Here is a 13,020-nt window from a genome sequence, read left to right as displayed (position 1 = left end):
TGATTTCAGAAGGAATTATTTGCCAGTTTGTGTTAAACTGTAGAATTTTTTTTGAGGGTAAAATAGTAAAAATAGATTTATTAGAAAGTTACATCCACAAAGGGACAAAGCTCCCTCCCTGAAAAGAACTATGGAGGAGGAGCCGTTACCTTTTCTTAAAAACATACCTTTGCTAGTTTTTCTTCAGTGTGGATTGAATTGTAACTGTGTACAATTTCTAAATTTTCAAAGAAACTCTTTTCTATTTGTATATGCAATAGTTTCTTCTCCAGAACTAGTTTTATTATTCAAATCTGTTCAGTGTTAAGATTTTATGGTTGCAATTTTTCTGAGACATCGAGTAGATATAGTGTTTGTGTAAGATACAAATACTGTTGAATGGTGAAATCTGTCTTTCTTAAAGAAATGATTTCTCCAGACATCAATATGCTAGAAGCTTTTCCTTGAGGTAGTTGTTTTGCAGAAGGTGTGAGAACATGTTATTGACTCTCAGTGGGTCAGATCCTTGATCCGTGTGGTAAATGAGTGTATTTTAAAGGATGATGACTGTTTAATGTGGATCTCCTACCTTCCCTCTCTCTCTTTCAAGATTTAAAGTTGTTAACAAGGACTGGGGAATACTAGAGAACCTGAGGCTTTAGGCTCTTTATTTGAAGACATATGAAGGAAAGGTAGTTAATACAGGTGCTTAGACCCGAGCTAATACTTCCTTTGGTCATACTTCCCCAGTAGGTACAGATGTATTGTAAGGACTCCAGTCACTAATGAATTTTCTTATAAAAGAATAGGAAGGATTGGGAATTCATGTACTTTAATCCAGTGAGTAAATCATAGGCTCCATGACTGTCAAGTTGCCCCTTGTGTTTCTTTTTTTTTTTTAAATGAACATGAAAATGTCAGAATTTATTGTCTTGATAAAAAAAAAAAATGAAACTTAGAGCTGGATCACTTGTCCCTTTCTCATTTCTTCTCAGTTCAAGTTGCTTGCATCTATTGATAGATGCATTCTTTTAGATCTTACAGTTTGGCTCAACACATTCAAGTCTTAATGCAATCTTTTTTGTAGGTTTTTTTTTCTTCTTTTTCCGAAACATTGACTTGGTCTTCCCACCATAGCCACTCTGCTTCCTATTGTAACACCCCTTTCCCTGGGCATGCAGAGTATCTACCTTCTTGCACTGTGTCTCTTTGTGGGCTTGGTGCTTACTACATTTCTTGCAGAAAGTCTGAGTTTTTGGACTACTGATCCTGTTTGTGGGAGTCCTATCTCCTTAAAAAAGCCCTTTGTGTTTCTTAAAGGTATCTGCAATGGATAAGTTACTGAGGATACAAAATTAAAGAACTGTTTTCAACCTCATTTCTGTCACTACATTCATACTTCCTATCATTTCTTCCTCATTGTTTACAACTTTTGAGTTCCAGCCACCAGTAATTATTAGTGAATCTTTATTACGTGTTTGATCAATTTCTGAATGCTAAAGTTGGAAGATAGCCTCAATTTTCTCTTTAGTAGTTGGAGCATATAGTTGTGGTAATTGAATAGTCCTAATAATAGCTTTTTCTTGTATGGGTAGTATATCTGATCACTCACAACATAGTACTTTAGGATGTTGTTGTGTACTGTCCAGTTGGAACCTACCCATAGTTGGCCCTCTGGCAGATTTTCAGAGGCAGTTAATCACATGGGAGGATATTGCCCATCCTCCTCCTGCAGAGCAGCTGGTGGATTTGAACCACATGCCTTTAGGATTTCAGCACAGATTTTAATTTTGAATGGAATACCATTCTTCCTCAGTTTTTTCTCCCTGGTATAGTGGATCATATGATTTGAATCATATGTCTGATCCAAATATCCTGTATCCCAGAGTACTTCATTGTGCTCAGGTGAAATGTATACCTAGACCAAGAAGCTGTTTTCTGAATGGAACAAGGGACATTGAATGGTTTAAAATCAGGAAGGAGGTGCATCAGGGCCATATTCTTTGTCTGTACCTATTCAATATGTATGCTGAGCAAATAATTTGTGACGTTAGACTAAAAAAAAAAGTGGCATAAGAATTGGAGGAAGATTCAGCAACAATTTGTTATATAGATGATGCAACCTCGCTTCCTAAAAGTGAAGAGGACCTAAAATGCTTGCTGCAGAAGATCAGAGACTACAGCTTTCAATTTGGATTACAACTCAACCTCAAGAAAATAAAAGTCCTTACCACTGAGTCAATAGGCAACATCAGGACAGAGAAAGGAATCAGACTGCCAATAATTTTAATATTACTTGCATTAACAACACACTTTGTATCAATAGTTAGGTGAGAAGGAGGTGCTTTATTTTGGTCAGAGACCTCTCCAAAGGAACAATTATTAAGGAACAATGATGTCAGTTTGAGGACATAGGTGTACCTGATTCAGGCCATGGTCTTTTCAATCACTTGCTATGCATCTGAGAGGTAGACAATAAGAATGATAGAAGAATTGCTTTCTTTGCATTGTGTTGGAGTACTGAATATCCTATGGACTGCTAAAATAACAAAGAAAAGGTGCAACCAGAATGCTGCTTGGAGGCAAAGATGGAGAAGCTCTACTTCATATTTTGAATATATTGCTTGGAAAGGGATATAGTGCTTAGAAAAGTGGAGGGTCAGCGAGAGAGAGGAAGACCTTCAATGAGATGATGTATAGGGTGAGTGGTACAGTGGGCTCAAGTGTATGAGAGAGGATGAGGATGGCATGGGATAAGACAGTTCATTCCCTCCCCCATAGGCTACTTGACTCGATAGTACCTAACAAAAGCACGGTGGCTAGATTGTTATTAGGTGCCATTGGGTGGAGCATTGCAGGAGTCACTTTGTCAGTCCGCCTAGTTAAAGGGTCTTCCTCTCCACCTTTCCAAGCATAGCTCCTTTCCCAAGGAATAGCCCCTCCTCGCATATGCCTAAAGTATGTGAGATGAATATATACCATCCTTGCTTCCAAGGAGCAATCTAGCTTCACCTTCTTCAAGACACATCTATGTGTTCTTTAGCTACCCTGTAGGTACTGTACAATGAAAATATTACAGGAAACTTTCAAACCACAGCTAACTCTTTCTCTCTTCCTCATTCCTCAAGGCTCGTTTATACGCAGGTTACACGGTAGATGGCAGAGGTACACGTGCATATATGCTTGCTACTATTAACACACTCCCTCTACCATTTGAAACTAATGAAACTGCCAGGGAGGCACTAAATAGTAAATAAAATGTTAATAAGCTACACTGCAATCCCAAACCACACAGTTGGAATCCACCAGCTTCTCCTGAGAAGGATGAGCAGTCTCCTCCCGTGGAATTTACTGCCTCTGAAAACATGCTGGAGGGTCAGCTATGAGTTGGTTCTGACTTAACGGCACTCACCATCACCACCAACCATAGGTATCCCCGTCTTTACAAGGTGAATTATTTATGACAGGCAATACTACTTGGTAGTTGATGATTTTAATGATGGGAAAGTATAATTTAGGGACTGACACACATTCGTTCTTGTTATGTACCATTGAATTAGAATCAACTCATAGCTTGAGCTGACCCTCAAGCAGGTTTTTAGAGGCAATAAATCACATGGGGGAAAATTACTCATTGTTTGCCTGCAGAACGGCTGGTGGGGTCCGTCTTTGGCAGCACAGCTTCTTACTACTAAGCCGCCAGAGGGACTAAAAGCTAGTTTGATAAGTTTATATATAAAGGTCACCTTGTTGTTGTTGCTGTGTACCATAAAGTCGAAACAGATCCAAGGCTGAGCCTCCCCCGTAGCTGACCCTCCAGTGGGATTTCAGAGGCAGTGGTCTCATGGAAGGAGATTGTCCATTCTCCAGAGCAGCTGGTGGCCTTAAACTGCATGCCTTTGGGATTGCAGCACAACTTTTTGCCACTAGGCTCCCAGAGCTCCCTTAATGGCCCCAATTTTAACTATAAATGTCAATAGTCTTTTATTCTTTTCTGCAATCTCCCCCCCCACCCGGCCCCCAATAGGACATACTGAGAAAGATTTCAACCTGGAATCTGCAACCTGGGAAATGGCTAAGTCCTAGCCATGTGACCCAAGAACTTCTCTAATTCTCCATTATCCTACCTGTGAAATTAGGCTGTTAAAGCAGATGTTCTACAAATCTTACTTAAGTCCTAGTGTATGACAATATCCACGAGTACTTCTAAATCAGTTATATAACTTTCTCTAAGTACTTTTGAGATAATGATATGCTAAGAAGCAGATTCCAATATCTATAGCTTCTATGGTAGTGGTGGCAATGTTTGTGCCTGTACTTCTGAAGACATTACAGGTTCTCCTCGAGGTAAGCAGATGTGGGGGGGGGGTAGTCAACTTAATATTTGAAACATTCTATGCTTCATTCCAGACTCCTGATGCTGTAGTGGTTAAGTGTTCAGCTACTAATCAAAAGATCCACGGTTTGAACCCACCCTCTGTTCTGCGGGAGGAAAGTGTGGCAGTTGAGTAGTATAAAGAAACCATGGCTTTATAAAACATATAGGACTGTTCTGTTCTGCCCTGAAGGGTTGCTGCTCTCAGTCAGAATTGACTCGATAGCTACGGACTTGGTTTGGTTTTGATATATTCTCCATTTGGGGCTTAGGTTAAAAAAATAAAGATTCATTTCTAGCTAAATGCATTTTACTACAGGCTGCTGTTTTCCTTTCTTTTAAAAATCACTTCTTGAAAAATGCATTCAACTATTGTTCTAGTGAAAACATCCTCAGAACAGAATTCAGGATTTACATAATTTCACAGAGGATAATATAAAAAGGTAGTTGCTCTTCATGAAATGCAGATTTGTGCCGCTTCAGGGTGGAAACAAGTCAGATTTCCAACATATATGCAAAGCACTATTACAAAATGCTTCATGAGATAGAGCTAGAGGCAGGATTTTTCCGTTATTAGTTTACTTAGAAAGATTACTAGATCAGATTTTTCATAAGCTAGGCTGGGAGATTTTCTTTGTTTTTGATTTGGTTTTTTCAAGCTTTAAAAACCAGGGATGTCACCTTGAGAACTAAGATGGTGAGCCTGACCCGAGCCATGATGTTTTCAGTTGCTGCATATGCCTCGGAAAACTGGACAAAGAATAAGGAAGATTGAAGAATTTATGCTTTTGAATTTTGATGTTGTCAAAGGAAATGGAATATACCATAGCCTGCCGGGGGCGAAAAAATGAACTTCTTAGGAGCATTCTAAGCTGTACTTCTTTTTAAATCACTTTTTAAAACAAATTTGTCTTGGAAAAAGTATAGCTAGAATGTTTCTTAGAAGAGAAGATGGTGAAACGTATTGTTAGGGGAAACCAATCCCTGCACAAGATCATAGTGCTTGGTTAAATAGCGTGTCAGTGACAAAGAAGTCATATCCTTGACATGGACGGGATAGGAGCACCACTGATAGGAGTAAACCTAACAGTGATTATGAGGATGGTTCAGGATGGACAGTACTTCCTTCTCTTGTACAGAGATTTGCTGTGAGTAAAAGATGACTCAACAACACCTAACAACCCCTGCAAGAGTTAGGTTGGCTGTGTTTATTAATTCGATGTATCTTTGTAGTTGGCTAAATGATTTTCTTTCTTTCTTTCTGTATAGTTTTCTGTGAGTGTATTTTGTAATTTAAAATATTACCAGAATATATTTGCTTTGTAAAAGCAACACACTACCACAAATAACACTAGAAAAATATTTGTCAAAAATTTTGTTCTCAGTATAAATATATTTTGGAGGAAATGCCCATTTGTCTGCAGATTTAGACAGTTTTCTGAGTTGCTGTTTATTCTTTGAATATTATTAATGGGTACTGTGGTTGAGAATTAATATAATTGATAGTTTTTCCTGAGAAATATTTCACTAATCTTCATCAAATATCCCAACATTGACTTAAATGACTTCTGAGTAGAGATGAAAAGATTGCATTAAGATTGTCTTTGAAATACATAATTCTTTTGATAAGATTAACTGAATTGCTAAAATGGTGGCTGAAAACTATTAACCATAGGATAAGCAAACCAGTTTTGTCATAAAAAGATGCAGTTTATATTGCCTCTTAAGAGGTTATGCTATATTTTAGATTAACTTTAGACATTTCTGATGGATAGAAATTAGAATATATGACTGTCCTTGAGAAAACAAACTAGAATGAAATTCTGAGAGGTTAGAAGAATATCAGTATTATATTTTGCATATAATGTACCCATTTATATAGTATGTAAGACACATAGGACAATGAATAAGAAAGACTGAAGTATCGGTACCTTTGAATTGGGGCATTGACACAGAATATCGACTTTGAATTGTGTTAACACAGAATATTGAATATCTCATGGGTTGGCAAAAGAACCACCAAGACTGTTTTGGAGGAAGTGCAACTAGAGGACTTCTTAAAAACAGGATTGTAAAACTTCATCTCACATACTTTGGGCATGTTGGTGGGAGAGACCAGTCTTTGGAAAAAAATAGCATGTTTTGAAAAGCAGGATTAGCAAAAGAGGTAGACTCCCAAAAATATGGCTTGACAGTGCAACCATGGGCTTGAGCCATGCAGGATAGTAGGGTTTCTACCTGTTCACAATGACACTGTGAGTCATGCTTGACTCAGTGGCACTTAATAAAAGCAGTACATAAAAAATGAATGAGCAGGGAGGTCAGTTGGTTTGCCAAAAAAGTTCTTTAACACACAGTATTTGGTTTTGTTTTGTTTTTATTTTATTATTTTTTGTGCATGTACTGTCAAATCAGATCTGACTGGTACAGGAGGAAATTGTCCCCCCTTCTCCGCCAGAGCATCTGGTGGATTCAAACCGTGTACCTCTGGGATTGCAGTGCAGCTTCTTGGCACTAGGCCACCAGAGCTCCCCTTAACAAACAGTATTTGTGTAAAAATACAGTGCTTTGAACTTTTAAACACACCAACATTTGTACTGGATGCACGACATATTTATTAGAGCAGGACTTCTCCTGCTTATGGGAAAAGTAAGGGTAAAATATATATCCTGTATTGGTTGTGGAAATGCCAATTTCTTGGTCCAACTTTAAAATAAATTAAGAACCTCAGAGACGAAGTCTTGACATGTGCATCTCAAAGGCTTTGTAAATGATCGTTGTTTACATTAAAACTTTAAAAATACTGAATTATACTGGGAATAGAACAAATTATCTTTTCAACTATCAGTTGTCAATCATACTATACATGTATGAAATAAAAAATTAATTGCTGAGAGACTACCTGGTAGAAATTCAGTAAAATGGCATGTTTGTGTCTGTCCAAAGTAGTTACATAATGTTGTACATTTTTGTTTAGGACATTTACATTTGCAGCCATTGATATTTTTAATGCTCTATTGAGAAGAATTTGATGTGTTATTTGGCCCTTTTGAAGAAGCATTTCATATACTAGATAATTTTAGCCATCATGTTCTATTGCTTTGACCCAAACCTTTAAAAAAGGACAAGCTATTCCATATTGAGCTCTTTGAAAATGGATCTGGTTTTCAACATCATTTTGCCATTTCAGATCTGTTGGATGAATTTACTGTAACAAATGAAATATGGCAAGCTTCATATATGATATCTTTGATAGTTTTTCTTAGAGAAATTTAATACCCTGCAGTGCCAATCTTTCTCTGATAAACATTATTTGTACAACTCTTTTCATCTGGGTAAAATATATCTTAAAATATCACCCTTCAAAGTATGTACTTAAAAAGGCAATAGTTAAAGAATCACAAAATCTGGTACATTTAAAAGATTTTATTTTGGTCACTGGGAAATATGATCAGTCAACTTAATTTTCAAACTTTCTGATGCCAATTGATTCCAACTCCTAGTTGGTCTCCAAGGCCATATATATGAAGGAAGGAAGAATATTCCTCCTCTTCTATCAGAGCTGCTGATGGAGTCTGTCCTCTGGAGGAAAACAACAGTTTGATTAGGAGATGAGGCCACTAGATCTCCGAACACTGGAAGTATAGTAAGAATGCTTCTTAAAAGCAAAAATGACAATACTACCTTTTATTTCACTGATTCTTTGTTCCATCTCTTCAACTCTGTTCATGTGTCCCTCCATAATGTTGACAGCATCAGAAAGCTTGGACCTCATATTTTGTTTTGGATCATGGTTTCTTGTCTTTCCAGTGACTCTAATGCCTCATTTGTTTTATCTGCATTGTTTTGGATTGTGTTTTTAAGCTCCTCCTGATTTTTGTTTGCTGTGTCCTGTAATTCAAGTTTGTGTTTCATCCATTGAAAATATTCAATCATTGTTCTTTTAAATTCTGTGTCAGAAAGTTCCATCAGACTTTCTGACTTCAGGAAATCCATTGCTCCTGTGTCTTTTTCTTTTTTTTGGGTGGGGGGAGTGATATTTTGCTTTGGATTTGTGTGGTAAGTGAGGTGCCCTGCTTCTTTCGGGAACTATTTAAAAGGGATATATGATTAGGTATTATTGTCATGACAGGAGTCCAGAATGATTGCTTCACAGTGCAGTGGACTTGAGGAGAGGGATTGCATAGCAATGTAAGAGTTTTTCTTATTAAGGAGAAAAGTGAATTGGGGGGAGGCGAATTGGAGGGAGAAAAGTTCAACAATGAATGAATGGAAACCCTAAGTCTCTGTAAACTTATATTAAAATTAAAAAAAAAAGCAAAAATGAAACTTGTTATCACTTCTTTGGGCATGTTGTCAAGAAGGACTAGTTCTAGGAGAACAAAATAATGATAGGTAGACAAGGAAACCATCAGAAAGATGGGATGACAGAGTGGCTACAATAATGGGTGGAAGCTCTATGGAGATGGTGAGAATGGTGCAGGATTGGGCAGTGTTGATTCTGTTGGTGCTTATTTGATGGCACCTAATAACAGGCTCCCCATGCTCTGTTTAAGGATCCCTTCTCCATTTTTAAGGGATACCCACATGAACAAGGGTCAAAGAACATAGTAGGAAAGGAGTTGCAACTGTGATTTAATCTCTGTGCAGAAAGACTTAGATTGTGAGCAAGACATCGTCTAAGTAATTGTTTGAAAGAACCATCAGCAACATGGCACTGGAGACTTTTGACTGAAATATGTTTTTCAGGAAGTCCAGATTTAGGTTTTCATTTTGACAACTGTCAAGCTATAAGAGAAAGACATGTACTAAAAAGAAAAAAAATTACTTATGTACATGCTGCTTATGAGAAACTATTGCTATAATTACTTGCTTATTCTCTTTTTCCCTCATTTTCCTCTTAACATAAATATACTGGGCTTGGAAACTTGTTCAAAATTCCCTGTCTGTTCACTGGTCCTGTGAGATAAATGTTAACCAAAGGTTCTAGGATAGATATAGCACTGAGAATTTTGCTATTTCACTGTTTGATTTAACATATCTCACTTTTCTTTCACTTTTCCTTCTAATTCTTCCTCTAATTCTTGATTTTTCTCTTCCAAGTCTTTGATTTTATTTAACAGTTGGCTTATAATTTGATGTTTAAAAAGATGATACATAGACCCATCTGCTGTATTAGATACAATCATCCAATAGATAAAACAGCCTTGAATTTCAGATTAGAATAAAGCTTGTGGATATAGCACACCACAGGAGAACAGACTGTTATCTCATGAGATGCTGAAATGTACATCACCCCTGACCCTTCATGAGGCTATAGAGATACAACAGTGTGTGCAAGATGCATCGTCTGACTGCCCAGCTTGATGCAGTATCTTTAATTTCTTGCCATTTTCTATGCTCATGTAATGGTAATATTTACTGCAGAGTTCCAAAAATTTCTGTTAGAAATGATTTTTCTTTCTTAAAGAATAAAGCAAGAAAAAAAAGAAAACATAAGAACTTATCTTACTGAATCTGTTGCTGCTTTTTCTTTTTTTCTCTTTTCACCTATCACTACTAAGCCCTCACATTAAAAGACTTGGACTTGACACGATTTTTAAATTTTTTTCCAAGTTATGCCCAATAAGTTATAGTTTATTAATAAGAATGATTAGTGTTGGAGAGTGGATGAAATAGAGGGATACTCTTGTAAATATACTGTTGTCTATTCAGATTGAGACTGGCCTTCTAAAGGACAGTTTGACAGAGCTAATACGTGATTTTTGATGCACATGTTCTATTTGGAGGGATATTTTTTCCTAAGGAAATAAATGTGCAAGAATATGCAGTGAAACTTAGGTTACTGCCTTACACAGGTTCTAGCTTTCCTATCAAACGAAAAATTCGAATGTTTTCCACTAAAATAATCACCAGGAAAAAGAAAAAAGAAGACAGACCTCTCAAAGCCATTCAACTTATGAGACCAAGAACACAAGGCAGCTCAGTTGAGTTCTAGCTTTTGTAGGTTTCATTGTACATCCAGAGTGATCCACTGCAGTATTGTTTGTTTAAGTAATAGGACACAGGAAAGAACGAAGATCACTAAAGTACTACTCAAATATGAAAGAGAGATAGCATGTACTAAGTTTAGAAACAATGGATTATTTTCATTCTGGGAAAAATTGCTTAAATAGTATGAATATTCTTTAGAGTATGAATATTCTTTAGACATGTATATTTATGTGCACATAAGAAATTTTAGTGCTGTTTACTTCTTCTTAATATCATTAATATCACATGCAAGTAAAGTCCACTGAAAATCATCCGAAAATGGCTAAAACAGTATATCGACAGAGAACTGTGAGAAGTTCATGCTGAGTTTATTGCTGCTGTTATGTGCTGTTGAGTTGTCTGCAACTCAGTGACTCTATGTATAACAGCCCTAAACCCTGCTCTATCCTGTGCCAATCTTACTGTCTTTGACACACCTATCCCCATTACCCCTGTCACTGAATCAGTCCACCTCATGGAAGGTCTTTGTCTCCTGCACTTTCCCTCCTCCCTTCCTAGCATGACGTCCCCCTCCAAGGACTGATCCTGCCTTGAAATATGTCCACAGGATATCAAATGAAGCTTCAGAATCTTTGCCTCCAAGTAGCAGGCTGGTCTCACCCTCTCCAGGATGAACTTGTTTGTTCCCCTAGCAATCCATGGTATATTCAATACTCTTCACCAGCACAGCTCAAAGGCATCAATTCTCCTATCATTCCTAGTCATTGTCTAGCTCTCTGATGCATAGTAAGTAATTACGAAGACCATGAGCTGTATCAGGTGCAACTTAGTCTTAAGACTGACGTCATTGTTCTTAGAAGAGGCAGTATCATTCATTGTTAATGTCAGATGGATCCTGGCTGACAGCAGAGAATACCAGAAGGATGACTATTTGTGTCTTAATGACTATGAGAAGTCATTGAGTATGTGGATCATAACAAACAGTGGCTAACACTGAGAAGAATGGGAATCCCAGAACATTTAATTATGCTCATGTGAAATCTAAACCTAAATCTATACCTAGATCAAGAGGCTATTTTCCAAACAGAACAAAGTAATATAGTTATTATTATGTACCATCAAGTCCTTGTGACTCACAGCAACCCTATGAACAACAGCTCCGAAGCCTGCCCTCTCCTGAGCCAGTCTTACTGACTCTAACACACCTACCTCCATTGCCTCAGTTACTGTATCAATCCATATCATCTGGGGTCTTCCTCTTCTGCACTGTTGCTCCACCTTTTTGAGCATAATGTCCTTCTCCAAGGACTAGTTCCTTCTGACCACATGCCCAAAGTATATGAGATAGAGTTTCAGAAGCCTAGCCTCCATGGGGAAACTTGGTTTCACCCTCTCCAAGGCAGACCTATTTGTTTTCTTGATGGTCTAAGGCATTGATTCTTCTTCTGTCATCTTTAGTCATTGTCTAGGTCTCTGATATATAGCAAGTAATTGCAAAGACTGTGGCCTGAATCAGGTGTTCCTTAGTCCCTAGAATGACAGTGTTGATTCTCAGTACTCCGAGAGGTCCCTGACAGCAGGTTTTCCCCAATGCAATTAATATTTTGATTTCCTGACTGCTGGTGCCAAGAAGGATTGTGGAGCTGAGCACAACCTCTCTCTCTTCTCCATCTATCTTGGTGCTGCCAATTGGCCCAGTGGTGAGAATCTTTGTCTTTTTGGTGATGAGCTTTAATCCATCTTGAAAACTATAATCCTTGATCTTTTGCAGCAAATGCTTCATATCCTCCTCAGTTTCAGCAAGCAAGATTGTATTATCTGCATAACAGAGGTGTTGATTAGTCTTCCTCCAATCCTGATGTCACATTCCTCCTCATAAATCCCTGCTTCCAAAATGATCTGTTCTGAATATAGATTAAAAAGATATGAAGACAGGATGCATACCTGATACACTCTTTTCCTGATTTTAAACCATAGTTTCCTTGCTCTTTTCTGAGGACTGCTTCCTGGTCTAAGTATAGGTTTTGCATAAGCACAATGAAGTGTTCTGAGATTCCTTTTCTCCTCAAGATTATCCATAATTTGTTGTGATTCACCCAGTCCATTGCTTTTGCATAGTCAATGAAACACAAACACTCTGCTGGTACTCTTTGCTTTCTGCCAAGATCCATCTGACATTGTAATAACATGGTTTGAAATCAGGAAAGGTGTGCATCATGGTTGTAATCTCTTTCCATACCTACCCAAACTTATGTGCAGTGTTATATGTTCTTAATGTGCAATAGAGTTGTCTGCAATTCATAGCAACCCTATGTATATTACTTCTTAACTAGTCTCAGTGCCCTGAGCTAGTCTCACTGTCACCAAAATATCTACCTCCATTTTTCCAGTCACAATGGCAATCTATTTCAAACAAGGTCTTCCTCTCCTGTGCTATTCCTCTACATTTCCAAGTATGATGTCCTTCTCCATTGACTAGTCCATCCTGGTCACATGTCCAAAATATGTGAGATGGAACTTCAAAATCCTTGCCTCTAAGGAGCAGCCTAGTTTCCCTCTCTGGGACAGAATTGTTTGTTCTCTTGGCAGTCCATGGTATATCAGCACTCTTCTATAGCACCACAACTCAAAGGCATTAATTCTTCTGTCAACTGGAGTGTCAGCCGAGAGAG

The 13,020-nt window shown here is 37.7% G+C and overlaps 1 protein-coding gene and 1 pseudogene across 2 annotated transcripts in view; one reads left to right on the top strand and one right to left on the bottom strand.

Moving 5' to 3' along the window:
- The window catches only part of PRKG1 (protein kinase, cGMP-dependent, type I), a 1,522,098-nt gene that overhangs the window by 949,944 nt on the left and 559,134 nt on the right, over positions 1-13,020 (top strand). The gene's annotated exons all lie outside the window — the stretch shown is intronic.
- LOC102871002 lies at positions 935-3,407 on the bottom strand (annotated as a pseudogene).

Source organism: Elephantulus edwardii, unplaced genomic scaffold, assembly GCF_000299155.1.
Source record: "Elephantulus edwardii isolate Elephantulus edwardi_28Jun2011 unplaced genomic scaffold, EleEdw1.0 scaffold00007, whole genome shotgun sequence".
Classification (NCBI taxonomy): Eukaryota; Metazoa; Chordata; class Mammalia; order Macroscelidea; family Macroscelididae; genus Elephantulus; species Elephantulus edwardii.
Note: the sequence above shows the minus strand (reverse complement) of the source record. Positions and strands in the feature narration are given on the sequence as shown.